Source organism: Suncus etruscus, chromosome 9, assembly GCF_024139225.1.
Source record: "Suncus etruscus isolate mSunEtr1 chromosome 9, mSunEtr1.pri.cur, whole genome shotgun sequence".
Taxonomy (NCBI): domain Eukaryota; kingdom Metazoa; phylum Chordata; class Mammalia; order Eulipotyphla; family Soricidae; genus Suncus; species Suncus etruscus.
In genome coordinates, this window is record NC_064856.1 from 14,163,567 (window position 1) to 14,190,778 (window position 27,212).

Genomic DNA, 27,212 nt, shown 5'->3' on the forward strand with positions numbered 1-27,212 from the left:
AAAACAAAAACAAAATCTTTAAACACAGAGCAGGAGCTTTAGCTTAACAGGCTCATCACATGCTTTGCATTCAGGAAACATGGGTTTGATCTCTAGCACTGCATGGTTCCATGAGTGACCCCTGGGCACTGCCAGCTGTGACCCCAAAATAAAATACAAATAAAAATGATTTTGAGCTGGAGAGATATTTCAGGGGTTAAGGCATTTAACTCTTGCATACGGGTTTTACATTAATGCCTTGCATATAGCCAATCCATATTGGCACTACATATGGTCCCCAGGCATCCCCGAACATTCAGTGTATCCCTAAAACCCCTACACCCCCCCCCAGAAAAGAAAAACTAGAGCTAGAAAAATAGTATAGCAGGTAAAGTGCTTGCCTTACACTTAGTCAACCCAGGTTTGATCTCTGGCATCCCACATGGTGCCCTAAGCACCACCAGGAGTGATTCCTGAATACAGAGCCAGCAGTCAGCCCTGATCACCAGCCTATGTGGTCCAAAACCCAAAAATAAAGTCATTATAAAGTCCTGACTTTGAGCTCTGGGATCACTCCTGGAGGTACTGCAGGAATCATAAGGGATTCTTTATAATTGAGTCCATATTGGCTATATGCAAGGCAAGTACCCTACCCACTGTACTATTGCTCTGGCCTCAAAATAAAACTTTTTATAGTTAACACCTATATAGCTACCCCAGGAGTCTTTATCATTTTTGTTTGTGAGGGGCACAACTGGTGATGCTGGGTTATTCCTGGCTTTTTACTGAGAAATAACTTCTTCTTTTTTTTATTTTTGGTTTTTGTGTCACACCCAGCAGTGCTCAGGGGTCACTCCTGGCTCTATGCTCAGAAATTGCTTCTGGCAGGCACGGGACCATATGGGATGCCGGGATCCGAACCACCACCCTTCTGCATGCAAGGCAAATGCCTTACCTTCATGCTATCACTCCGGCCCCGAGAAATCACTTTTTTTTTTGTCATGTCAAATGATTTATTTTCTTTTAATAGAGAAATTATATATTTTAAATCCTGCCCTATGATTTCCGAAGTACAGGCTAAGGGTAAGATCTCAAGGTCTTGATATACAGAAAAATTATTTCTTTTTTTTTAATTTTTAATTTTTAATTATGAGAACAAAGATGCAAAGAAAGAGAACAAGGTAAAGTTACAGTGGAAGGACAATCACCCATAACATAATTCTCAGAAGAAGTCCCCTTGCTGATATCTTAACTTTGAACTTTCAGCCAAAGAACATTAAGATAAATAAAACAGAATTCATGTACAATTACTTTGACCCTCATGTCCCCAGATAGTAACACATTATAATAGAGAAATCACTTCTTTTTTTTTTTTTTTGGTTTTTGGGCCACACCCGGCGGTGCTCAGGGGTTACTCCTGGCTGTCTGCTCAGAAATAGCTCCTGGCAGGCACGGGGGACCCTATGGGACACCGGGATTCGAACCAACCACCTTTGGTCCTGGATCGGCTGCTTGCAAGGCAAACGCCGCTGTGCTATCTCTCCGGGCCCGAGAAATCACTTCTTAAAGGATCTAGGGCCCATATGAAATGCAGGGAATTGAACCTGGGTTGGCTTTGTACCAGACAATTACCTTACCCTTGTACTATCTTTCTGGTCCCTGAGTCTATAACATGTTATAGTAAAATGTCTGCCAGAGGCTAGAGAGATAGTACAGCAGGTAGGGCATTTGCCTTGCATGTGTCAGATTCAGGTTCTATTCTCATTTTATCATATGTTATATATACATGTTATATATACATATATGTGTATTTGTCATATTTTAATGTATTTTAAAGTTGTAATTTTGGGGCCGGAGCGATAGCACAGCGGTAGGATGTTTGCCTTGCACGTGGCTGACGTAGCTTGGTTCGATCCCAGTGTCCCATATGGTTCCCCCAAGCTAGGAGCGATTTCTGAGTTCATAGCCAGTAGTGACCCCTGAGTGTCACCAGATGTGGCCCAAAAAACAACAACAAAAAGTTGTAATCAGATCTCATAGTAATTAAGTTAAAAATAATAAAGTTGGGGCCGGAGAGATAGCATGGAGGTAAGGCGTTTGCCTTGAATGCAGAAGGTCAGTGGTTCGAATTCCGGCATCCCATAGGGTCCTCTGAGCCTGCCAGGAGCGATTTCTGAGCATAGAGCCAGGAGTAACCCCTGAGAGCTGCCGGGTGTGACCCAAAAACCAAAACCAAAAAAATAAATAAAATAAAATAAAGTTGTTGTAATCATTTTTATATGTCCCTCTATCAGGGGTCCTCAAACTTTTTAAACAGGGGGCCAGTTCACTGTCCCTCAGACCATTGGAGGGTGTGACTATAGTAAAAACAAAACTTATGAACGAATTCTTATGCACACTGCATATATCTTATTTTGCAATGAAGAAACAAAACAGATACAAATACAATATGTGGCCCACAGGCCATAGTTTGAGGACCACTGCAATGTATCAGAATGAATTTTATTAACTAACATTTCTGTTTAGACAAAACCTGTACTTTCTGAGTTTTGACATCTGCTCACCTAGACAATACTTTATAAACTTGAATTTTTTTTTCTCGGGTTTTTGGGCTACTCTCAGCGGTACTCAGGAGTCACTCCTAACTCTGTGCTCAGAAGTCGCTCCTGGCAGGCTCGGGGGACCATATGGGATGCTGGGATTCAAACTAAGGTTCATCGTGTGTTGTTCGTGTGCAAGGCAAAAACGCCTTACCATTATGCTATTGCTCCGGCCCCAAACTTGAATTTTTTCAAATTCTTGATTGCTCAATAAAAATTAGTATAAGGTACCTCTTAAAACTTAAATGATTTCCCTGTAGGCTTGGGTCTGTCATCGTTTGTGAAGTCAAGGCTTGCCAATGGTTGGACTAGGATTAAATCCAGGCCCAGGATTGTGAGATTGAGGACAAGATTTGGAAGCATGTCTTCCAATTCAAGTTACCCAAAGTGGTCATCTAGGAGACACTCACCTCAGTTTATTTTGGTTTTGGAGCCACACCCAGTAGTGCCCAGGGCTTCCTCCTGGCTCTGTTTGTGCTCCAAGGATCACTTCTGTCAGGAACCATGTGTGTAACAAAAGCACACATGGCACTACATCTTCCAACCTTGCTCTGTCAGTTTAAAGGCAGCGCGTTCTCTTGTTCACAGAACTCTTGGCAAATGCCTGAAGAGTAGAACAGTGGCCTGGAAAGACCCCTGGTCCTCAGTCAGTTATTTCAACATTCTGCTTTACTGCCTTGCTTTATTTTCATTACAGCATTTGGGAAATTTTCTTGTACATGTTGTTTATTGTCTGTCTCCTCGTCTAGAACGTAAGTTCCTGAGAGCAGAGACCTTTTCCGTCTTACTCCCTGCCGTGCCCAACATTTGGTCTGTACTCAATAAGCATTTGTTGAGTGAATGACTCATTGTTCCATTTGCTGCATGGGGAAAGGAGGCTGAGAGGGGAAGTGATTTGTCTAAAGAAATGGGAGTCCTTTTCTCATGAACTCTGCAATCCTTAGGCATTTGTGAGGTGGCTAACAAATGTCTTTTTTTTTTTTTTTTTGGTTTTTCGGGCCACACCCATTTGCTGCTCAGGGGTTACTCCTAGCTAAGTGCTCAGAAATTGCCCCTGGCTTGGGGGGAACATATGGGACGCGGGGGATTGAACCACGATCCTTCCTTGGCTAGTGCTTGCAAGGCAGACACTTACCTCTAGCGCCACCTCGCCAGCCCCATCTAACAAATGTCTTAACTACAAGCATCTGTGAACAAAAGGGGAAGTCATAGGCAGATAACACCTTTTGCATGAAGTAGAATGAGGACACTGGGCAGGTCTTCAAGAGTGGGCAGCTGAGGATGGATCTAATCCGCTGCTGGAGGTATTGTTACTGGGGTTGCCACCCTGCTCTCCCCTTCCCTGTGTGGAATATCCAACATCCCCGTGTTTCCTCGTTGTGAAGTCTTCTACACACTGGCACACAATACTCTGGCCACAGCACAGCTGTTTCAGGAAAGAGAAGGAATTGCATTTGAGTCACTTTTTTGCCAAGCTGTATGGGTGGTTCCAGGAAGAGCAGCAGAGAATCTAGTCATCCAGCCAATGATGAGGCCTGAAACCCAGGGCTCTGTTAACCACACCCAGCAGAGGCTTTTTCTCCTCTTGTGGTCATAGTGGTAGGTGTGTGTGCTTGGAGGGGGTGTCCGTCCATCAGGATGAAACTTTTTTTTGTTGTTTTGGCTTTTTTGTTTGTTTTGGGGCCACACCCTGTGATGCTCAGGGGTTACTCCTGGCTATGCGCTCAAAAATCTCTCCTGATGGGGCCGGGAAGGTGGCGCTAGAGGTAAGGTGTCTGCCTTACAAGCGCTAGCATAGGACGGACCGGACCGCGGTTCGGTCCCCCGGCGTCCCATATGGTCTGGGGCCGGGCGGTGGCGCTGGAGGTAAGGTGCCTGCCTTGCCTTCGCTAGCCTAGGACGGACCGCGGTTCGATCCCCCGGCGTCCCATATGGTCCCCCAAGAAGCCAGGAGCAACTTCTGAGCGCATAGCCAGGAGTAACCCCTGAGCGTCACAGGGTGTGGCCCAAAAACCAAAAAAAAAAAAAAAAAAAATCGCTCCTGATTTGAGGGACTATATGGGACACCAGGGGATTGAACTGCAGTCCATCCTAAGTCAGCTGCATGCAAGGCAAACACCCTACCGCTGCACCACCACTCCAAACCCCAGGATGAAACTTTTTTGTAATAACTTTATTTTCATGTATGCTAGAATATATAAATGTATCAATTATATATCTTTCAGTTATAATTTAAAGCTATAATAAAACCCAAAATAACTATAGTAAAAATATGTAGATAAGCAAAATTGCTGAAGTTTGGTGCTAGCATGTATCATCTACATTCATCATTCTTATTTTTAGGGTATTTTTTTCTTTTGGGGGTGACACCAATGGTACTCAGAGACTACTCCTGGCTCTGAACTCAGGGATCATTCCCTACAGCACTCGGGGTACCATATGGGGTACCAGGGATTGAACCTAGGTCAGCCGAGTGCAAGACAAGAAGCTTAACTACTTTACTCTTTTTCCATCCCCTTTCAGGGTTTCAAAATACTTTTGAGTTTGAGTTTAGGCTTTTCCTCCTTGTTTTGGAACTACAGGTTGGGGGTGGATGCTCAGGGAGATGCTCAGGAGACCATTTGGTGCTGGAAATCAAACCTGAGCCTGTGCTTTAGTCCTTTGTATCATCTCCTTGGCGTAGGTGCTTTCCACCCTTCCACTCCATGTGTGGATAGAGTGACTTTGGAGATCCTGGCAACCAGAAACAGTGAATGTGTGGAAGAACCTGCCTTCCCTGGCTTCCCCTGGGGCCTCTGAGAGGAGACTGGGCAAGTAGCCTTTGGGCTGGAGTGCTTATCAGACCTAGACACCTTGGGTTAGCCCATTTCAGGATACTTCCGGGCCTACAGAGTGGAGGAGGGAGATACAACTCCCACCCAGGGTGGGCTTTCCTGCTGGGAAGAGGCTGGTTTCAGGGAGGTACAGCACACCCTTATATTCCCAGGCTGCTGTGGTCAGCATGCTCTCATTGCACATGAATTAGTCTAGAGGGGGAAAGGACAGATGTATATGCAATCCTAAATGAATACCTCTAATACAGGGGCCATGGCAGCTGATGTGGGCTCCTTCTGGACTGACATGTCACCTCCTTCTGCTATGGAGTGGGAAAACAGCAACCATCGGCCCTTATCCAGAAGTGCACAAAACACAACCCTATGTGCACAGAAATCCCAGGAGTGCACAAAACTACCTTCCTTCCTGGATCAGACCATTGCTAAAGGCGCCCATACGTATCAGAGCACCCTGTCTGATTCTATCCAGTTCTGCAGGCCAGTCCCTGGGGAGCAACATCTGGTAAAAGTGGGGGAAGATTTCCCTGGGGCTCGGGTGGGAATGGTGTGGGTTGAGGACTGAGGAAAGACAATCACTCATGGTGTCAGGCCCTGTGTTAGGGGGCTTGGCAGGTTTCTCTTTTCCCACTTTATCATTTACCTGGCAGAAGTGAGCAAAACCCAAAATCTTATTTATTGTTATTATCTATTAGTGCCACCCACGGAAAGAACTCAGGACCTTAAGCATGAATCATATGTGCTCCATACTCAGCATTTGAAGAGAAGGCTTGCTCAGAAGGACTCGAAGATAAGTTTATGAGTTCAAGGCCCTGGTGGGCGCTGAACGCTAGGGTCCTCACTCTTTTGTTGGAGCTCAGTTTCTGCATTTTTTATTTTTTATATTTCTGGTTTTTGGGTCACACCCGGCGGTGCTCTGGGGTTTCTCTTGGCTCTAAGCTCAGAAATCACTTCTGGCAGGCTCAAGTGGGGGGACCTTATGGGATGCCATATGGGATTTAAACCACCAACCTTCTGCATGCAAGGCAAACGCCCTACCTCCATGCTATCTCTCAGGCCCCCAGTTGAGAGTGTCAACATCTCCAATGCATGAGACCATTTCCCCGGGGAGAATCAGGGTGCAGCAAGCCTGGGAGGGAGAGGAACATCTATGTATATCTATCTATCTGTCTCCCAGAGCCTCGCAACAAGCTCCAGCAAGCTCCAGCCCCGCCCGGGGCCTCCAAACCCAACCCAATCCAACCCAACCCAACTCAACCCAACCCAGCGGCGCGGAGGGGGCGTGGCCACGGAGCGCCTGGGAACGCCCCCTATTTGCCGTGAGCCAATCGGCGCTCGGATCTGAACAGCCAATGAGGGGGCGCCTTACAGCCCGGGCCCGGTCGGGAACGAGGCTGCGGCTCGCGCGGCGGGCGGCGCTGACAGCAACGCGCGCGCCTGCAGGCTCGGACCCCGGCCCGCCGCAGCCGCCGCCATCCTCGCCGCCCGGGGCGCCCCGGTCGCCGCCGCACGCTTCCCCGGCGCCATGGAGGCCACGCCGCCGCCGCCGCCGCGGAGCTCGGAGCCGCGGGCCGGGCGGCGGCCCTGAGGGCGTGTGGCGGGCCGAGCCGCGTCGCCGTCCCCGTCCCCGTTCCCGCGGGCCCGCCCAGCGCCCAGCGCCGGACTCGGTGAGTGCTGCTTGCAGCCCGGCTGGCTGCAGGCTCCGGGCCGGGCTCTGGCGAGGGGCAGCGCCCCCGCGCGGCGCGGCGGGGCAGGGGCGGCCCCCGGAAGCGCGCGGACCCGCTCCTGCTCGGCCCCTGGGCGCGCGTCCTCCCGGGGACTCCGGGGCCGGGCCGGGCCGGGCCGGGCGCTCGCAGCCGCGCGCAGGGGCCCCGGGATGCACAGCAAAGCAAGAGAGAGCGCGGAGCAGAAGGACGGGGGTTCGAATCCCATATGGCATCCCATCCATAGGGTCCCCCAAGACTGCCAGGAGCAACCCCTGAGCGCTGCCGGGTGGGACCCCAAAACCAAAAAGAAAAACGAAAAAAAAAAAAAAGAAAGAGAACCAAGTTTTCTTCCCCAGATCTTCACCCCCCCCCCCCCGCCTCGCGCCTTTCCTCCGCCCCCCGGGCTTGGAGAGGGGATGGGGTCCTCAGGTTCCCATCTCGGGGTTCCCAGGAGGGAAGTCGGGGGCTCTGAAAGAGCGCGTGCCCAGCTCCTTTTTGAGGCCTCTTTTTTTGGGGGGTATTCTTTCAAAGCGATCACATTTATTTTGGGACGCGTTTTAAGGGGTGGATCTGGGAAGTTTCTGTTCGGATTTTGAAAGATCGTGGCATCTTGCCACATCGTGGCAGATGATGTGTAGATGTGTGGTTTTGTGCTCAGGAATCAGTGTTTTTTTTGGGGGGTCTTGGTTTTGGGATCCCACCCGGCTTTGCTCAGAGGTTCCTCATGGCTCTACACTCAGAAATCACTCCTGGCAGGCTCTAAGAGGGGACCCTATGGGATGCTCTATGTATGGGATTCGAACCACTGGCCTTATGCATGCAAGCAAAGAAAACGCCCTAACTCCATGCTATCCATCTCTCCGGACCCCCAAATTTAAAGTTTTTTTTTTTTATGAAAAATGAAAAAGCCAGTATCAGTAATATGCAAAATAATAGGGAACTATTGCAATTCATACGTCTGATAAGGGACTTGTCTAGAATATACAAATATATTTTTGGGGGGGTTGAGGTCACACGCGGCAGGGTTCAGGGGTTCCTCCGGGCTCTGCGCTCAGAAATCGCCCCTGGCAGGCACAGGGGACCATATGGGATGGCGGGATTCGAACCACCGGCCTTCTTCATACGAGGCAAATGCCCTACCTCCGTGCTATCTCTCCAGCCCCAGGGATCACTTCTGGCGGGGATTGGGGGATCCTTTGGGATGCGCAGGTCGAACCCGAGTGGGCCACCTATCAGGCAGAGGTGCCCCAGCCACTGCCCAGTCGCTCTACTGGCGTGCCAGTGCCAGTAGATCGCCTTGATGAGCCGTGATGATCGCAGTCTTCTGAGCGCTGGAATTCTGTTCTGTTGGTCAGACCCGAGGAGAAACCCGCTGGACTCCTGTGCGGACTGGAGTTGGCCCAGGGTGGTGGTGGCTCTAGATGCCCGGGGTGGGGGACTCGGTTCTGGCCACTGGGTCTTTGAGAAGCAGCCTGGAGCCAGAACATGGTGGGCGGAGGTCTAGAGCAACAGGACACAGCATGTCAGGCGCAGGTTTCATCTCCGGCTTCTCCCACATGGTCCCCAAGCACTACCAGGAGTGATTCCTGTGTGCAGAGGAGTAACCCCTGAGCACCTGACGGGTGTGGCCCCCAAAGCCAACCAAACAGATAAAACCAGAAGATGGTGGGTGAGGAAAGGAGCTATCATGGGTGTTGGTGAGCATCCTTCTGCCTGGCCACTCCTTTCAAAAACATGGAGCTGATGCTGTCATCTGTTGACTTAAACATGCTCTCGCTCCTCCTTTCCCCAGGGAGGAAGGAAGCCCACAGTGCCTTTCTTCTCTCCCCTGCTTACTCTCTGACTTCTGCATCCTCCTGCTATGCTCCCATTCCTCAGCTCCCTATTAGGCCTTTCCCTAAATTCCCTTGCTACCACTTCACATGTTTGAGTGTCTTTGCCTGTAGCGGTCCACTTCCCTCCTTACCTTTCCTTTTTCAGCCCTCTTTCTTGAAAGCCCTTCACAGATGAAAGTGTTCCCAAGATCGGGAGCTGTGTTTCTTGTTTATCTGTCCGTATCCCATGCTGGGATGGTTCTTAGTTGCCTCATACATAGGCTTGCAGATCCTTTTCTTTTTTTTTGGGGGGGGGGGCACACCCGGCGGTGTTTAGGGGTTACTCCTGGCTATCTGCTCAGAAATAGCTCCTGGCAGGCACGGGGACCATATGGGACGCCGGGGATTCAAAACAACCACCTTAGGTCCTGAGTTGGCTGCTTGCAAGGCAAACGCTGCTGTGCTATCTCTCCGGTCCCTCAGGTCCTTTTCTAAACTCTTGCTGGCCTCCCCAATCTCAGCCCTATTTACTTCCAAGTACCTTCTTTTGGATCTTTTCTGTGTATTTCCTGAAGGTCTGCTTGAAGTACAGGTATACACTTCAAGTATCTCTGATTCCCCCTCTCCTTGTTGGCCCTTCCATCCAGCTGCTTTACATCAGACAAAAACCAAGAGTTCAGGGGCCGGGAAGGTGGCGCTAGAGGTAAGGTGTCTGCCTTGCAAGCGCTAGCCAAGGAATGGACTGCGGTTCGATCGCGTCCCATATGGTCCCCCCGAGCCAGGGGCGATTTCTGAGCACATAGCCAGGAGTAACCCCTGAGCGTCAAATGGGTGTGGCCAAAAAAAAAAAAAGAAAAAAAAAGAAACCAAGAGTTCATTCTTCTTGCCTCTCTATTCTGCTCCACTGTCCCCACTGGTGCAAGAGTCTTTGCCTCCTAAAGTGGCCTGGCTGACACGTGCAGGTCTAGGCATGCTGGGGTGCAGGTGGCTGGTTGATTGTGTTAATTTTAGCTGCTCATTGCCATCCAGGTAAAAGTTAGAACCAGAAAAGTCAGTTGTCTGAGTTAAACACATTCATGTACCTTCCATTTGTCAGGTGAAATGCTTGGGCTACAAAATAAACAGTGAGGAAGTAACATTATTCACGTAAAAAAAACTTTATTTATTTATTTTGGGTTACATACAGCAGTGCTTAGGGGTTTCTCCAGGCTCTTTGCTCATATATCACTTCAGGCAGTGCTTTGGGAACTGTATGTGGTGCAGGAAGTCGAACCAGAGTTAGCCACGTGTAGGGCAAGTGCCTTAACCCCTGTACTATCTTTCTGGCTCTACATTCTTTACTTTTGAGGAGCTCACAATCTAATGAAAGCCAGTAGATGCGAGTCCTTCACATTACACTTGTCATGAGAGTAATAATAGCTGTTTTGTTTGCTTTGCAACAGGCTTTGTAATAAAGTTTCCCATAATTATTCTGTTTAATATTTTCAGTAGTTACATAAGAACTTATTCCTTTTGTTTGGGGCCACACCCAGCAATGCTTAGAGATTACTCCTCGTAAGTGGGAGAAACCATTTGGGATGCTAGGAATTGAACCTGAGTTGACTGTGTGCAAGGCAAATGCCTATCGGCTGTACTATCACTCTGGCCCTAACAGTTTATTCTTTTATGAAGGGGGCAGGGGAAGCAAATGATACAATGGACAGATGAGGATATTGTAAAGAGTAGAATGTCGGCAGTGTTGGTGCCGGAGTGATAGTTCAGTGGGTAGGGCTCCTGCCTTGCCTGCAGCCGATCTATGTTTGATCCTCAGCATACCATATGGTCCCCCTGAGAACTGCGAGGAGTAATCCCTGAGCATAGAGCTAGGAATAAGTCTTGAGCACTGCCGAGTGTGCCCCTCAACCAAATACATAAATACAAAATTTGGCAGGCTCTGTGTGTGTGTCTGTTGGGGCACATCTAGTGGTGCCCAGAGGCTACATCTGTACTTTTGGTTCTGTACTTGGGGTTGTTTCCCAGGATATTTGAGATATTATATGTGGTATCAGAAACTAAACCTGGGTCTCTTGCATGCACAGCATGTACTCATTGTGAGCTGTTTCCCTGACCTGCCTCTTTATAGTTTTGTTTTAGTGCATCTCGCTAGTGATAGCCTTGAACTAAGCTGAGTTTCCCAGGCTGAGGAGCCCCTCCCCTCCAAAAAAAAAACCCCCAAGTTTACTTTAATTGCGTATTTCTTAGTTATGTATTGTAGTTATGATATATTTTTTGTTTGTTTTTTGGGCCACACCTAGCTGTGCTCAGGGGTTACTCCTAGCTCTGCGCTCAGAAATTACTCCTGGCAGGCTTAGGGGACCACATGGGGGGGTCAGGGGGGGTCTATCCTGGTCAGCCGCATGCAAGGCAAACGCCCTGCTGCTCTGCTATTGCTCTGGCCCCATGATATATTTTTTTCTAAAAAAGAATGAAACCTAATATTTTAAATTAATAAGATAAACTGTTCACTTTTTTTTTGGTAATAGTGTTGGCTGTATTGTTAGGAAATTGTGCCACATAAATTGGTAGTGTTATAAACTAGTTTCATCTATTCTGATAGTAGTTGGGCTTTAAAGCTGTATCCTGACTCAGTGAATCTGCTTTAGGAATAAGAATCCAAGGAAATAAGCCTGAAGAAGTGTTGGATACACAGAAGTATCAAGGAGTTCACAGAATTACTCTTTATAATAGTCAAAAGGGGGCCAGAGAGATAGCACAGTAGTAGGGCATTTGCCTTAGACGCAGAAGATTGGTGGTTCGAATCCTGGCATCCCACATGGTCTCCGAGCCTACCAGGAGCAATTTCTGAGTGTAGAGCCAGGAGTAACCTCTGAGCACTGCCGGATGTGACCCAAAAACCAAAACCAAAATCAAAACAAAACAAAAAGTCAAAAGGAGTCAGAAAAGCTGGGGAGATAGTTCAAAGGATGGAGTGTATGTGGGAACTCCAGGTTCTTCAATGTCTCATATGTCCCTTAGCACAGAGAGTGGTTCCTGAGCTGTGCTGGGTGTTGCCCACTTCCCCAGAGAGGAAGAATAAAAAAATAAAGAGGGTAAAATCAAAACATTGCAAAGATATGGTTTATCACTACACAGAATATTATCCTATGATTTTTTTTTTTGGTCAAGAAAGGAAAATAAATAGACACAAAATACTTTGTGCTCTTAAAAGAATTGTCTTGGGACTGGAGAGATAAGGTGAGCAAGGTGATTGCCATGCATGTGACAACATGTAGTCTCCTGAACCTGACAGTAGTGATCCTTGAGCACCTTGAGCTAGGAGTACGACCTCCTAAGTTTGTCCTCAAAACAAAAAAATAAACCAACTCTTCATGTGCTGATTACAACTAGAGAGTCTTTACTTTAGGGCTGGGCTGATAGCTTAATTATCGTGATTTCAATCCCTAGCATTTACTCTCTTCATGGTCTCCAATATCACTACTGAGGATGACCCCTATGGATAGTCTAGAATAGGGATATAACTCAAAATATTATTTATATAGAGTTTAAGCTTTAGTTGCATGACCCCAGAGTCTCATCCCTGCACTTCTTGGATCTTTAAGCACCACTAGGTATATCCCTGGTGGCCCCCAGAACTTCGAAATGGAACCCCTTTGACCCTGAATACCACTGGACCCAACTAATACCACATCATCCTGCCCAAGCACCAAACCTCAGACAAGTATCCCTGAAAATGATCTCTGGGCCCAGTATACCTCCGGGTGGTCCACAGACCTCAGGGAGATAAAGGGCTAAAGTGCTGTACTAGGCCCCAAGCTCGATCCCTAGCACCACATGGTTTCCCCAAACACTGTTAGGATGACCTAGTGACCTCAGATTTCACTGAGCCCAAACAACACTACATTGTTGCACCTGCTGCTGATCCATCGGTCTGCAATGCTCAAATGGAGCATCGTCATATATGCATAAGATGCTGAGATCTGTCTGTCCCCCTGTATTGCATGGCTTTCTGAACAAAGATGTACTTATGGTAACCCCATCACCACTTTGTGAGCTTTGCTGAATAAGGCATGACTATTAACTTTTTTACTTTTAAATTTTTTGGGGGGCGGAGCCACACCCAGCGGTGCTCAGGGATTACTCCTGGCTCTCTGCTCACTGGCAGGCACGGGGGACCATATGGACTGACGGGATTCGAACCACAGTTAGTCCTGGGTCAGCCACTTGCAAGGCAAACGCCCTGCCACTGTGCTATTTCTCCGGCCCTAACTTTTTTATTTTTAATTTTTAAGGAAACAAAATCCATGCCTGTACACTGACACAAATGGATGTGAGTTTAGAACACAGTTTCTCAAAGTAGATAATACCGATCTCTGGGGATACTAGAACAATCCAGGCGACTGTAGTAGCCTTGGATGCCATTGGAGTGCCATTGGCACTGTATATGCTTAAAGAAGCTAGATATTCAGAGGAACTTGGAGTGATTTTTTTCCCCTGAAAAAGCAGTAGGCTAAATAATTTTATTTTCCTTTTCTGTTTTTTGGGCCACATCCAGCAATGCTCAGAAAATACTCCCAGCTCTGTGCTTAGAGATTGCTCCTGGCAGTATTCAGGGACCATGTGGTGCCAGGGATGAAACTTGGACCTTCTCATGTGAAACATACATTCCAGCCTGTTGAGTTCTCAGTCTGGCTCCTGGGATCCACTGATTTTGGAGCTGAGTGTATATAGTTTTCTGTGTAATGTAGAGCCTATATTAAACTTAACTGTTGGGGCCAGAGCGATGGAACAGTGGTAGGGTGTTTGCCTTGCATGTGGCTGACTTGGGACGGACCTGTGTTGGATTCGTGGTATCCCACATGGTCCCCTAAGCCTGCCAGGAGTAACCCCTGAGCGCTGCTGGGTGTGACTAAAAAATAAATAAAATAAATAAATAAATAGGGTTGGAGAGATAGCATGGAGAGATAGCATGCAGAAGGATGGTGGTTCAAATCCCGGCATCCCATATGGTCTGCTGTTGGGTCAGCGCTGCTGACTCAAAACCACAAATAAATAAATAAATGAATGTTTTTTGGGGGGGAGTTATCCCAAAGAAAGGTAGAGCATGTAGTGATGCTCAGGGTTACCTCCTGGCTCTAGAGTCAGGAAATACTCTATATGGTAACCGGGACCACTTGGGGTCCCAGAGATTGAACAGGGGTCAGCTGTGTGCAAGATAAGTGCCCTAGCCTTTGTGCTATTGCTCCAGCCTTTAAAACAAAAGAAATTTTTTTTTTTTTGCTTTTGGGCCACCCATGGCAGCAGCTCTTAGGGGTTATTCCTGGCTTAATGTTGAATATTTATGGGTAAATGGTTCAAATTTATTGTTATATTATCATTATTTTTGTTGTACTTTTAAAAAGTTGGTCTTGGCAGTTAGAAACATTTATTAGTTACTGCACTAGAAATAAAAGACAAGATTCTATATTTGACCAACTTCCTCCCCATAACTCAGATTTCACCTGCATCTCATTTTTTCCACATGAAAGTAGGAAAAAAAAAAATCCCACAATGTTTACAAATTGAATGCAAGCCCTTCCAATGAAAGATGCTGAGCAATATAAATACCAGAGCTGTTTAAAAAACAGCCTCCACCCACAATGACTATCTTACACAAGTCTCTTTATCCCTCTGAGCCTTAAGGTCCTCCTCTATAAATTGGAAGAAATAGGCTGGAATTAAATGGGAGAAGGGGTAGTGGTTAAATGAGGAAAAAGAAGACATGTGATAGCTAAAAAAGCATCCCAGGTGATGATGATCCTTTACATTACATGTTCAAGTTATAGTCACATTTTTAGGGAGAGGGTAAGTTCAAACATAGCCTCCTTGATTGAAGCTGTGGTCATTTAGGTTACAGATCTGAATTAGAGTGTGTGTGTGTGTGTGTGTGGGGGGGGGGGTTCAGTGCCCAAGGGTTGCTCCTGAGTATCGCTTCTATTAACTTAAACTTTTTTTTTAAAAAAGCAAAATCTGGGGCCAAAGTGGTAGCGCAAGTGATAAAGCATCTGCCTTGCCCGCGCTAGCCTAGGACAGACCACAGTTCGATCCCCAGCATCTCATATGGTCCCCCAAGCCAGGAGCAGTTTCTGAGCACATAGCCAGGATTAACCCTCAGTGTCACCGGGTTTGGCCCAGAAACAAACAAACAAAAAAAAACCAACACCAAAATCTGCACTACAGAACTACTTGGCAGTGCTTGGGGGACCACATGGAATGCTGTGGATGAAACAAGGGTCAACTTTGTACAAGGCAAACATCCTACCCACTATACTAGCCTATCTAGTGTCTATCTCTATTCTTACATACTAAAATTTAAATGCACATATCCTTTGATCTAGTTCCACTTGTGAAAGTATATTGTCCAGATAATTTTAGACATAAACACAGAACAAACTATATGCTGGGGTATAGTCCCTGTGACTGTTATCAGAAAAATCTGTAAACAATTTAAATGTTTAACTTGCTACAAATTAGCGTACAGTCATACAAGAAGCAAAAGATGTTTATTTAAAAAATGAACAACTCTTTATGTTTTATGTACTTACATGGAATGACTTTGACTTCCTAAATGCATTAAGTTAAAAAGCAAGGTGTGACTTGCATAAGTAGTTACATATGAATAAATACATATATTCCAAAGGAATGGTGTTTGTAAGGCTGCTGAAACAGAAAACTTTAGTTTGGGTTGGAAATTAGGGTAGGATAGAGGCTTATTTTTCTTATGAACCCTTTGTACAATTGTAATTTTCTTTTTTGTTTGTTTTTGTTTTTTGGGGGGGCCACATTTGGGCAGTGCTCAGGGGTTACTCCTGGCTTTACACTCAGAAATCGCTCCTGGCAAGCTCGGGGGACTATATGGGATGCTAGGAATTGAACCCGGTCCATTCCTGGTGGGCCGCATGTAAGGCAAATGCCCTGTGCTATTGCTCCAGCCCCAATTGGAATTTTCTTATTTATTTATTTATTTATTTATTTATTTATTTATTTATTTATTTCTTTATTTATTTATTTTTGGTCACACTCAGCAGCGCTCAGGAGTTATTCCTGGCTCTATGCTCAGAAATCGCTCCTGGCAGGCTCGGGGGACCATATGGGATGCCGAGATTCAAACCACTGTCCTTCTGCATGCAAGGCAAACACCCTACCTCCATGCTACCTCTCCAGCCCCCCAATTGGAATTTTCTTAATTGTGTGTACTGTCTTTCCCAAAACAGCAAAACTCTGTTGGCCACAACCACCTAAGGCCTAGCTTCTGTTCTAAATTGTATGAACATCAGCATCTGAAAACATCTTCATAGACCTTAAATGACCTTTTCAAAGTCCAGTGAGTCTTAAGTCCTCAACCATTGTAAAACCTTCCAGTGAGGTCCATAGTTAGAGTACATAGGTTAAGGGGCATGACATACGCACCTTTGACCTCTGGGTGGTCACCCAAGCCCCAGGAGTGATGATCTCTGATCGAGAACCAGGATTTAGCCCTGATCACCACTGGGTGTGGCCCCAAACCCAAACAAACAGGAAAAAACCCTATAATGGCCCTTCAAAGCCCCTCCCTTCCTTCCTCTTCCCTTTCCCCATCACTCTGTACTTGGAAGTTACTGGTGCTTTCTGGATCATGTGGTGCCAGGCATTCAGAGCCCAAACTCTCAATGTTACATAGAGCCTTCATGCAGTCTCATCTCCTGTTCTCCCCTCTCCCCAAGGACAGAGTAGACCTTTCACCACTAAAACATCTTATATTACTCCTATATCTTTCCACACATATATGCTCATACTCCTTGGAAACTTCTCTGGAAGACAGCAGAATTTCATAGTACAACTGTACTATGTATGCAATACTATTCAGTTTAAGCTACTAGGCATGCCAGAAACTAAGGTTAGACATTGCAGAGTAATAGTATGAAATCTACTATTAATGTGCAGTTACAGTACACAGATATTACTAATTTACATTTTTTGGGTTTTGATGGGTTTTTGTTTAAGGGGTGATGCTCAGGGTTACTCCTGATTTTAGCAAGACTTTGGGATCTTGCCAATCAGGGATGCCAGGAATTGAGCCTGGACCAGCCATGTGCAAGGCAGGCAAGCGCCTTAGCTGCTGTACTGTCAGGTCTTAAATAATTTGTTACAGATGTGATCTGTAATTAATAGAATAATAATAGGGGAACAATAGAATGTCTTGTGAGAGCTGAAGAAGTTCAGCAATTTAAATAACACTTTAAAAAGTCCCTGAACTATAAGGGATTTCGTATAGCAGGGCAGTGAATCTCTAACTTGAATATTATTGAATAAGCCATCTGGGGATCTTGTTAAAATGCCAACTCTTGATTCAATATGCCTGGAGTGGGATTTGAGATTCTGCATTACTAACCACTTTCCAATGAGGCAGATGCTACTCGTGGGTAGCTCACATTTGGAGTGGAAAGATATAACTAAGAGCTTCCTGAACACCGAAACTGATCATGGAGAGTACTGACTGCACTTAAATTCACCTGAAAAAATTGGGGGGGGGGTCACACCCGGTGACACTCAGGTGTTACTTCTGGCTCAGAAATTGCTCCTGGGGAGTCTAGCAGGAGGAGGTTTGGCAGGCCCACGCCATGCCGGAGGCCTGCTTGACCAGGCCTAGTGGGAGTGCGGGACTTGGGTGACCCCAGCACCCCTCTATCGCCTTGCTCCAGATCTCCAGGGCTTCCCCGGGCCACATGCCTGGGCAAGCCGGTGAGTTGGGTCCCTTGGCGGAGCTTGAAGGTACCCTAAGCCTTCCCCCATTACCCATGCAGCTCCTTAGGGAGGGTCTGGGTGGGGCTCTGAACTTCTGGTCTCCCAGCTTCTTGAAGGATCTCTCCTTTCTGGGAGCCGGGAGTCTAGCAGGAGGAGGTTTGGCTGGCACTGGTAATCTCTGTCCAGTCTATATTTTCAAAATCGCGCGGGGGCTATTGCCCCCGGGCGCATAAGAAACATTAATAGTACTCTCACAAGAAACATTAATAGTACTCACTATCATTGAATTATGTTTTTATGTATGCAGAATGTCCATTTTGTACTCTGCCCTTTTGCATACCCCTTCATAAGTTCATATTTCTCTTTAACTTCTTTTTTTTTTTTTTTTTTTTTTTTTGGTTTTTGGGTCACACCCGGCGTTGCTCAGGGGTTACTCCTGGCTGTCTGCTCAGAAATAGCTCCTGGCAGGCACAGGGGACCATATGGGACACCGGGATTCGAACCAACCACCTTTGGTCCTGGATCGGCTGCTTGCAAGGCAAACACCGCTGTGCTATCTCTCCGGGCCCCTCTTTAACTTCTTTAACTCCTATCATCATTACTCCTTTTTTACCCTTTCTAACTTAAGTACTGCTGAGTCCTAAGTCACAGACCAAAGTGGTGCCCTGGAGTTAACACCCACCCAACTATTTTAAAAGGCATAAAAAGGACACATATCTTTTCAACATTTTATGGGTGATTTCTTTGATGGCTATAACTTTTGCTGAATACTTTCTTATACAGTGATGATTCCCCCCCCATGTTTTTTATCTTCTCTTTGTGAACTGCTCAATATGGAATTTGGTGTGAAAGAATCCCTCAGTTTAATACTTATGTTTGAACCAAGTCATGGGTCTTGTTGGAAATGTTCTTATGCCCCCATATATCTGATAGCACCACGTGGCTTTATATCTTGTTTGCGTAGGCACACTAACATGGGAAAATACTATACATACCAATAAGTTCTTATCTAATAGAAATGGGAACACAAATCTTGTAGTGCAATGAGACCTTACACCCTGAACATTGACATAAAGACCTGGCACAGGCCTCAGAAGAATAGGCATTCTCCATTTACCCCTTGATCTACAGAAGACATTTACAAAACATCCAAGGTTGTATATAACATCACCCGGAGGCATTCCTGTACCAGGGAAGACCCTACAGCTGCTCTGACATCGATCTACTCAAAAGAGACACCCCTTAACACTGAGAAGACAACAAGAACAATGACCTGCTTACTGGACAGGGCTTGCTGTATTGCCCCTTAATGGTGAGGTTTGTCTATAACATCACCTGGAAGCAATCCTCTACCACGGAAGACCCTACCACTGCTCAGACATCGTCCTGCTCAAAGGAGACTTCCCTTAACACTGAGAAGACTTAACAACAACAACCTGCTTACAGGACAGGGCTTCCTGCATTGCCCTTTCATGGTGAGGTGAAACGAGAAGGCACTCAACATCATGACTTCAATGTAGGACATGCAGATTCCAGAATCTTTAATACAGAAACATGATACCAACAACAGAGACTGTGTGATAAGTTTGTTGGCGCTACGGACAATGTCTTGGATCGAACGATAACTTGCCTTAGGCCTAGAGCTGGTCTTATGCCAGGAAACTTCAGGGGTAGGATCTCTTTGTATTTAGGCCAAGGTTATTCCTTTCCATGCCTCTCATATTTTGGTGGGCCTATGCAAACAACAATTGCCACTCTAACACCATTTTTACTGTGCTTCTTTGACTCTAATCCTTAAAACGCACCCACTTAAAATTTGAGGTTACCTTAAGCTAATATGCATGTACATGGAAATGTAAAAAATACTATGCCTCTAATGTTTAAGGAGTTATGTGAGTTTGATGGCTTTAGATTGCCTTGTGTGCTGTTAAGAAATATTATAATGTGCTACAATCTGGGAACTTGAGGGACAAAGTAATTGCACATGGATTCTGTTTTATTTATCTTAACTTTCTTTGGCTGAAAGTTCAAAGTTAAGATATCAGCAAGGGGACTTCTCCTGAGAATTATGTTATGGGTGATTGTCCTTCCACTGTAACTTTACCTTATCCTCTTTCTTTGCATCTTTTGTTCTCATAATTCAAAATAAAAAAATTATAAAAAAAAAAAGAAAAAAAAAAGAAAAAGAAATTGCTCCTGGCATGGGGAACCATATGGGACGCCAGAGGATCAAACCTTGGTCCGTCCTAGGTCAGCCGTGTGAACACTCTACCACTGCACCACTGCTCCGGCCCCATCACCTGAGAAATTTTATAAAGCTAAGAATATCCCACATGCAAATATCCCATGCTTAGGTGTACCTGAGAATGTGGATTTGTATATATGTGTAAATTAGGTGTTGTGGGGCCAGAGTGGTAGTACAGTGGGTAGGGCACTTGCTTTACACATGGCTGACCTGAATTCCGTCCCTGGCAGCCCATACAGTCCCCGAACTTGCCAAGAATAATTCCTGAGAGCAGAACCAGCAGTAATCCCTGAGCATCCTTGGGTGTAATCCCAAAACCAAACCAAAAAGCTTTTTAGGTGTTGTTATTATATGCGGCCAGTATATATATCAGGCCAGTATATATATCAGGCCAGTATTTTGTACTTTATCCTGAAGATGAATGAAAACATTGGGAGATTTGTTTTGTTTTGTTTTATTTTTGGGTTGAGAACCACTGGGCTTAGAGGCAGGCAGGATTGAGGGTTCTATATATCATGCCAGTATTTTGTACTTTATCCTGAAGATGAATTAAAACATTGGGAGATTTATTTTGTTTTGTTTTGTTTTTGGGCCACACCCGGTGATGCTCAGGAATTACTCCTAGCTTTGCACTCAGAAATCACTTCTGGCTCAGGGGGACCATATGAGACAGTGGGGATTGAACCTAGTTCTATCTTGGGTCAGCCTCGTGCAAGGCAAACGCCCCGTGCTATTGCTCCAGCCCCATGGGAGATTTTTTTTTTTTTGGGCAAACAAGATGGTTTTTTTAAATCCCACCCCAAGCAAGATAGTTCTAATTGAAATTTTGGAAAAGAATGAAGTACATCAGGGGTCTCAAACTCGCGGTCCGTTTGCGGCCCTTCGTACAACATTTTGTGGCCCTGCCCTAGAGGAATCTTTTTTTTGTTTTGTTTTGTTTTAGTTCTTTGGGTCACACCCCCCCCACAATGTTCAAGGCTTACTATTGACTTTGCACTCAAGGATCACCCCGACTTTGCCTCCTGCGGCCCTCAGGTAAATTGAGTTTGAGATCCCTGAAGTACATGTTAGAGAGCAGAGGTTTCTCCAGAAGAGAAATAAACAAAGAAACAAAACAAGTGAGATACTGCTCAAGGAACACAGACTTGAAGAGCCAGCCAGCCAGCCACTGAAGAATTTTAAGGATAGTGAATTGATCTGATTCATAGTTGTAAAAAGTGGTTGCAGTCTAGATAGAGCACTAGTTTTCAAAGTGAGGTAAATGTAATCTTATAAATTCACTGAGATGCTAAAGGGAAATTTAAGAACTTTGTAATTTTTTATATCTAAACCTGATAAAACATTAAATTTAGTTTTTTTTTTTTTTTTTTGGTAGTTTGTTTTTGGGTCACACTCGGCAGCGCTCAGGAGTTACTCCTGGCTCTACACTCAGAAATTGCTCCTGGCAGCCTCGGGGGACCATATGGGATGCCAGGATTTGAACCACTGTCCTTCTGCATGCAAGGCAAATGCCTTACCTCCATGTATCTCTCCAGCCCCAAATTTAGGGATTGTTACTGGCATCCTCTTGAGTTTGTAGGTCCAACAGCATTAGAGTGTTAATGACAAAATCTTAGGTGTTCAAAAAGAAGAGAAAAGAGTTCTGCTATGACTAGTGTGAGTCATTGATACATTTGCTTTCAGTGTGTGGCATTGTGTGCATAGCAGTTTATCTTATTTTATTTTTTTTAAGTAGCAGGTAATGCTTTGAAATGCAGCTTTTATTATGTTTATTTTCATTAAAATAATCTTTTTTTTTTTTTTTTTTTGGTTTTTGGGCCACATCTGGTGACTTTCAGGAGTTACTCCTGGCTATGCGCTCAGAAATTGCTCTTGGCTTGGGGGACCATATGGCTCACTGGGGGATCGAACCGTTGTCTGTCCTAGGTTAGTGGTGCAAGGCAAATGCCCTACTGCTTGCGCCATCACTCTGGCCCCTCATTAAAATAATCTTGACAGAATGAAAAGTGACTTGAAGTGATTTCTACAAATAAGCTAGTGATTGAAGAAAATTACAGTTGTGTTTTGTGGGTCATACCTGGTGGTGCTTGGGGGCTTTCCACTCTGCAGTTAGTGATCACTCCTGGTGGGACTTGGAGACAGTGTGAAGTTACAGGAATAGAGCTTGGAGTGGCCCTGTGCAAGCAAGCACCCCACCCCTACTTGTTGTACTGTCACTATGGCCCCAGAAAATTACTTTTTCTCCCTTTTGTGTTTTGGGCCACACCCAACTGGCAGGGCTTACTCCTGGCTGAGTTTGGGGGACAATGAGGTGCCAGGGATTGAACCTTGGATCAGTCATATGAAAGGCAAGCACTATAGCTCCAGCCTTACATTTTTAAACATAGCAGCTAAAAAACAGAGCTTACCCTTAATTAGTTTTATTTTGTTTTGTTGTTTGGTTTTGGCTTTGGTTTTGGGTTATACCTGGCAGTGCTCAGGGTTTACTCCTGTCTTTGGGCTCAGAAATCGCTTCAGGCAGACTTGGAGGACCATATGGAATTCCAGGGGTCAAGCCCTGATCCATCCTAAGTTGGCCGTGTGCAAGGCAAACACCCTACCACTGTGCTTTATTACTCCTGCTCCCCCTGAATTAGTTTCTATTGGTGACTTTTTTTTTTTTTTTTTTTTGGTTTTTGGGCCACACCCGTTTGACGCTCAGGGGTTACTCCTGGCTATGTGCTCAGAAATCGCCCCTGGCTTGGGGGGACCATATGGGACGCTGGGGGATCGAACCTCGGTCCTTCCTTGGCTAGCGCTTGCAAGGCAGACACCTTACCTCCAGCGCCACCTACCCGGCCCCTATTGGTGACTTTTTTGTTTTGTATTGCTTTGTCTTGGCTCAGACCTGGGAGTGCTGAAGACTTATCCTGATTCAGTGTTCAAGAACTCCTGGTGAGGATGAGGGACAGCACATGACCATATTGTATCCAGGCTGGGTGTGTGCAAGGCAAGCACCCTGTCCACTGTACTATCACTTTGGCCCTCTTATTGAGTTTTTAAATCAGATTAAGTAAGTCAGCAATTTACTTTGAAATATATTATAAAGACTTGAAACAGAAAACTGTTCTATCATTAATAGGAATCTTGTTTAAGCATATGTAGTGCCAGATGCAAAGATCTTCAACAAAATAATAGCAAATAAATCCCAGCAATTCATCAAAAAGATAATATACCATGACCAAGTAGTATTTGTTCTGTGGATGCAAGGATGTTTTAATATATGCAAGTCATTCAGCATAATATCATATCAATAAAAGTAAATTAAAAACTAAATGCTTATACCTAGATGCAGAGAAAGCATCTAGTCTTCATGACAAAAAATTCAACAAAATAGGAATTGAAGGAACTTTTCCTCAGTATTATCAAAGCCTTTAGCTACAAGCCCACAAACATTAAATCAGCAAGCATTATACTACATGGGGAAAAACTAAAAGCCTCCCCTCTAACAACAGACATAAGTCAAGGTTCTCTCACTACTTATATTCAATATAGTGCTGGAAGTACTTGCCATAGCAGTAAGGCAAGAAAAAGATGTCAAGTGCATCAGATAGGAAAGAAGTCAGGCTCTTACTGTTTGTGGGTGACATGATACTATATTTAGAAAATCCCAGACTCTACCTCTACAAAAATGCTTCTTGAAGCAGTAGATTGGTATAGTAAAGTGTCAAGCTACAAAATTAATATTCAAAACTTTATGGCTTTCCTTTGTACAAATACTGAAAGAAGAAATAGGTATTAAAAATGTTTCCATTCACAGTGTGCCTCAGGAAATTAATGTCTTGGAATCAACTTTAAGACCTATACAAGTAAAACAACAAAAGTTTACTTCAAGAAATAAAAGAGGATGTTAGGAAATGGAAATTTCCTGCTCATCTATTGAATAGCAGCATTAAAGCAGCAGTACTTCTGGGAACATTTTTACAGATTCAATAGCTCTGACTTTTTTCTTGGTCTTTTTTGTTTTGGGGGTCATATCTGGCAATGCTCAGGGGTTATTCCTGGCTCTGTACTCAGGAATCACTCCTGGTGTTGCTCAGGGGACCATATGGGATCCTGGGATTGAACCTGGGTAGGCTGCATTCAAGGTAAGCTCCCTTTCTACTTTAATTACCCACCCTTACCATGACATTTGTCAAAGATCAACCATTCCTGAAATTCATATGGAATAAATCCCCCCTTCAACAGCTATAGCAATACTTGGGAAAAAGATGGGAGGTATCACTTTCACCAACTTCAAACTGTACTACAAAGTGATAGTGATTAAAACAGCATGGTATTGGAAATACAGACCCCCAGATCAATGGAATAGACTGAAATATCCTGAGACAGACCCTCAGCTATATGATTGCTTAATCTTCACTAAAGGAGCAAAAAAAAATAAAGCAAGACAAGGAAAACCTCTTCAACAAGGGGTGCTGAGAAAACTGGTCAGCTACACACCATGCACAAAGGTAAAATCAGAATAGATAAAAAAAAACTTGATATCGACCTAAATCAATAATAGAGAAAAACATAGGCTGAACTATCAATGACATTGAAGCTAAAGCCATCTTTAAGAATGAAACACCAGGGGCCCGGAGAGATAGCACAGTGGCGTTTGCCCTGCAAGCAGCCGATCCAGGACCAAAGGTGGTTGGTTCGAATTCTGGTGTCCCATATGGTCCCCCGTGCCTGCCAGTAGCTATTTCTGAGCAGACAGCCTGGAGTAACCCTTGAGTACTGCCGGATGTGGCCCAAAAACCAAAAAAAAAAGAAACACCACTGACCAGGCAAATGGAAGCAAGATAAACATATATAAGGCACAGATAGAACTTAAAAAAAAAAAAAGCCAGGGGCTGGAGAGATAGCATGGAGGGCATTTGCCTTGGATGCGGAAGGACAGTGGTTCAAATCCTGGCATCCCATATGGTCCCCCGAGCCTGCCAGGAGCGATTTCTGAGCATAGAGCCAGGAGTAACCCCTGAGTGCTGGTGGGTGTGACCCCAAAACCAAACAAAAAACAACCCCATCAAAAAATGGAGAGATGAACAATATGGTCCCCCGTGCCCGCCAGGAGTGATTTCTGAGTGCAGAGCCAGAAGTAACCCCAGAGCGCCGGGTGTGCCCCAAAAAAACCAGCAGTGAAATTTTTATCTTACATCATGGAGACTGACATACTTTAAAAATAACAAGAACAGGGGCCGGGCGGTGGCGCTAGAAGTAAGGTGCCTGCCTTGCCTGCGCTAGCCTAGGACGGACCCGGCGTCCCATATGGTCCCCCAAGCCAGGAGCGACTTCTGAGCGCATAGCCAGGAGTAACCCCTGAGTGTCACCGGGTGTGGCCCAAAAACCAAAAACCAAAAAAAAAAAAAAAATAAAAAAAAATAACAAGAACAGGGCCAGAGTGATAGCACAGCGATAGGACATTTTCCTTGCTTGCTGCCGACCCAGGATTGACCTGGGTTTGATCCCTGACATCACATATAGTACCCCAAGCCTGCCAGGGGTGGTTTCTGAGTGCAGTGTGCAGAGCTAGGAGTAGTAACCTAAGTGCCACCAGGTGTGCCCCAAGACAAAAAATAAAACAGAACAAGAAGGGAGAAAGGGACTGTTGTTCACTGCTGGTGAGAATATAGTCCAGCATTTTTGGAAAACAATATGGACATTGCTTAAAAAACTAGAAATTGAGCTTCCATTCAACCCCATAATAAGGCTCCTGAGAATATTCCTTAGGGTCTCAAAAACACAATGCAGAAAAAGAATCTGCACTCCTATGTTCCCTTTGTAGCATTATTCTCATTAGTCAAAATATGGAAACAAACCAAATGCCAGAAAACAAATGGCTGGATAAAGAAACTGGGGTATGTCTATACACCAGAGTACTATGCCGCCATTTGGAAAAAAAAGGGTCATAAAATTTGCTTATACATGGGTGGACATGGAGAATATCATGCATGGTGAAATGAGTCAGAGGGAGAGGAATAGACAGCACCCTCATTGGTGGCATAGGAAAAACATTGTATGAGAATAATACCTAAAGACAATAAAAAAGTAAAAACGAGAGCTAGGAGGACTGACCCATAGTCAGAGGCTTGCTACAAAAGGGAGAGAGGTACAATTTGGACAGAGAAGGGACCTTTATGACAGTGATAGTTGGAAGTGATCAGTCTGGACAAGAACTGGTTGCTGAAAGGAGGTAAAGTGATATGCATACCATTTGCAAACCATAGTGCCTAATGGCAAAAAGGTCTACCATAGAGGTATGCTGGGGGTAGGGGTGGGGTGGAGACAGGGAAAGGGGGTACACATTGGTTATGGGAAATGTACACTGCTGAAGGGATGGAGGTTGGAACTTTGTATGACTGAAAATAAAGAATAACTTTATGACTGTCTTTCTGTTTTGTTTCTGGACCACACCAGGCAATGCTTAAGGGATTCTCCTTGAAGGCTTGGGATTATATGGGATACTAGGGATTGGAGCTAGGGCTGCCATGTGTAAGACCAACACTCTACCCAGTTTACTATTACTCTGGCCCTGTAACTGTACCTCATGATGATTTGGTTAAAAAAATGTAGAACATTGTGATCGTAGATATTATCACTAATACATCAATAGTACATTTTGAAACCAAGCATCTGTAATATGAAAAAGAAAACCTCTTATCGCCCACCCCATGATGTTTAAGATGATTAATAGGCTGTTCAACAGATCTTATTCAAAATTTTATTAGCCTAATTATTAAAGCATATGTTGAGATTTCTTTTTCTTAGGAAAGGCACAAAGGCACAAAATGTTTGATGATGTTCTGGGGCCATAGTCGATGTTGCTTGGGGATTGGACCTGGGTCTCCTGCAAGCAATATGTGCTCTAAGCTCTTGAACTATCTCCCTGGCCCCTGAAAACTCTTGCTTTTGAAAACATTGATGCCATACTTGGAAAAAATATATCAAGATACCAAAATGCAGCCCTTTGTCAAAAATACTTGGATGATGCATAGAAAACATTGTTTTATGCATAAGAATACTAGTCTCTAGTTGGATTCTCACCAATATTTATTATTCACGTCTCTTTACCTTTTTTGGCTGAGTGTTGGGTCAGAGGCCTCCAAAGCAGTGCTGAGGGGCTACTTTTTAAATGGGGGGCGGGGAGGTTACACCTGGCAGTGCTTAGGGGTCACTCCTGGCTCTATTCTCAGAAATCGCTCCTGGCAGGCTTGGGGGACGGTATGGGATGCTGGGATTCCAACCACCTTTCA

General features: G+C 45.1%; 1 protein-coding gene across 2 annotated transcripts in view; it reads left to right on the forward strand.

Moving 5' to 3' along the window:
- Nucleotides 1-6,982: 6,982 nt before the first annotated feature.
- PTPRA (protein tyrosine phosphatase receptor type A) overlaps nucleotides 6,983-27,212 on the forward strand; it is a 145,130-nt gene continuing 124,900 nt past the window's right edge. For both annotated transcript variants that reach the window (XM_049779161.1, XM_049779162.1), the window contains exon 1: nucleotides 6,983-7,077. The gene's annotated coding sequence lies outside the window, so the exon portion shown is untranslated. The remainder of the gene's footprint in view (nucleotides 7,078-27,212) is intronic.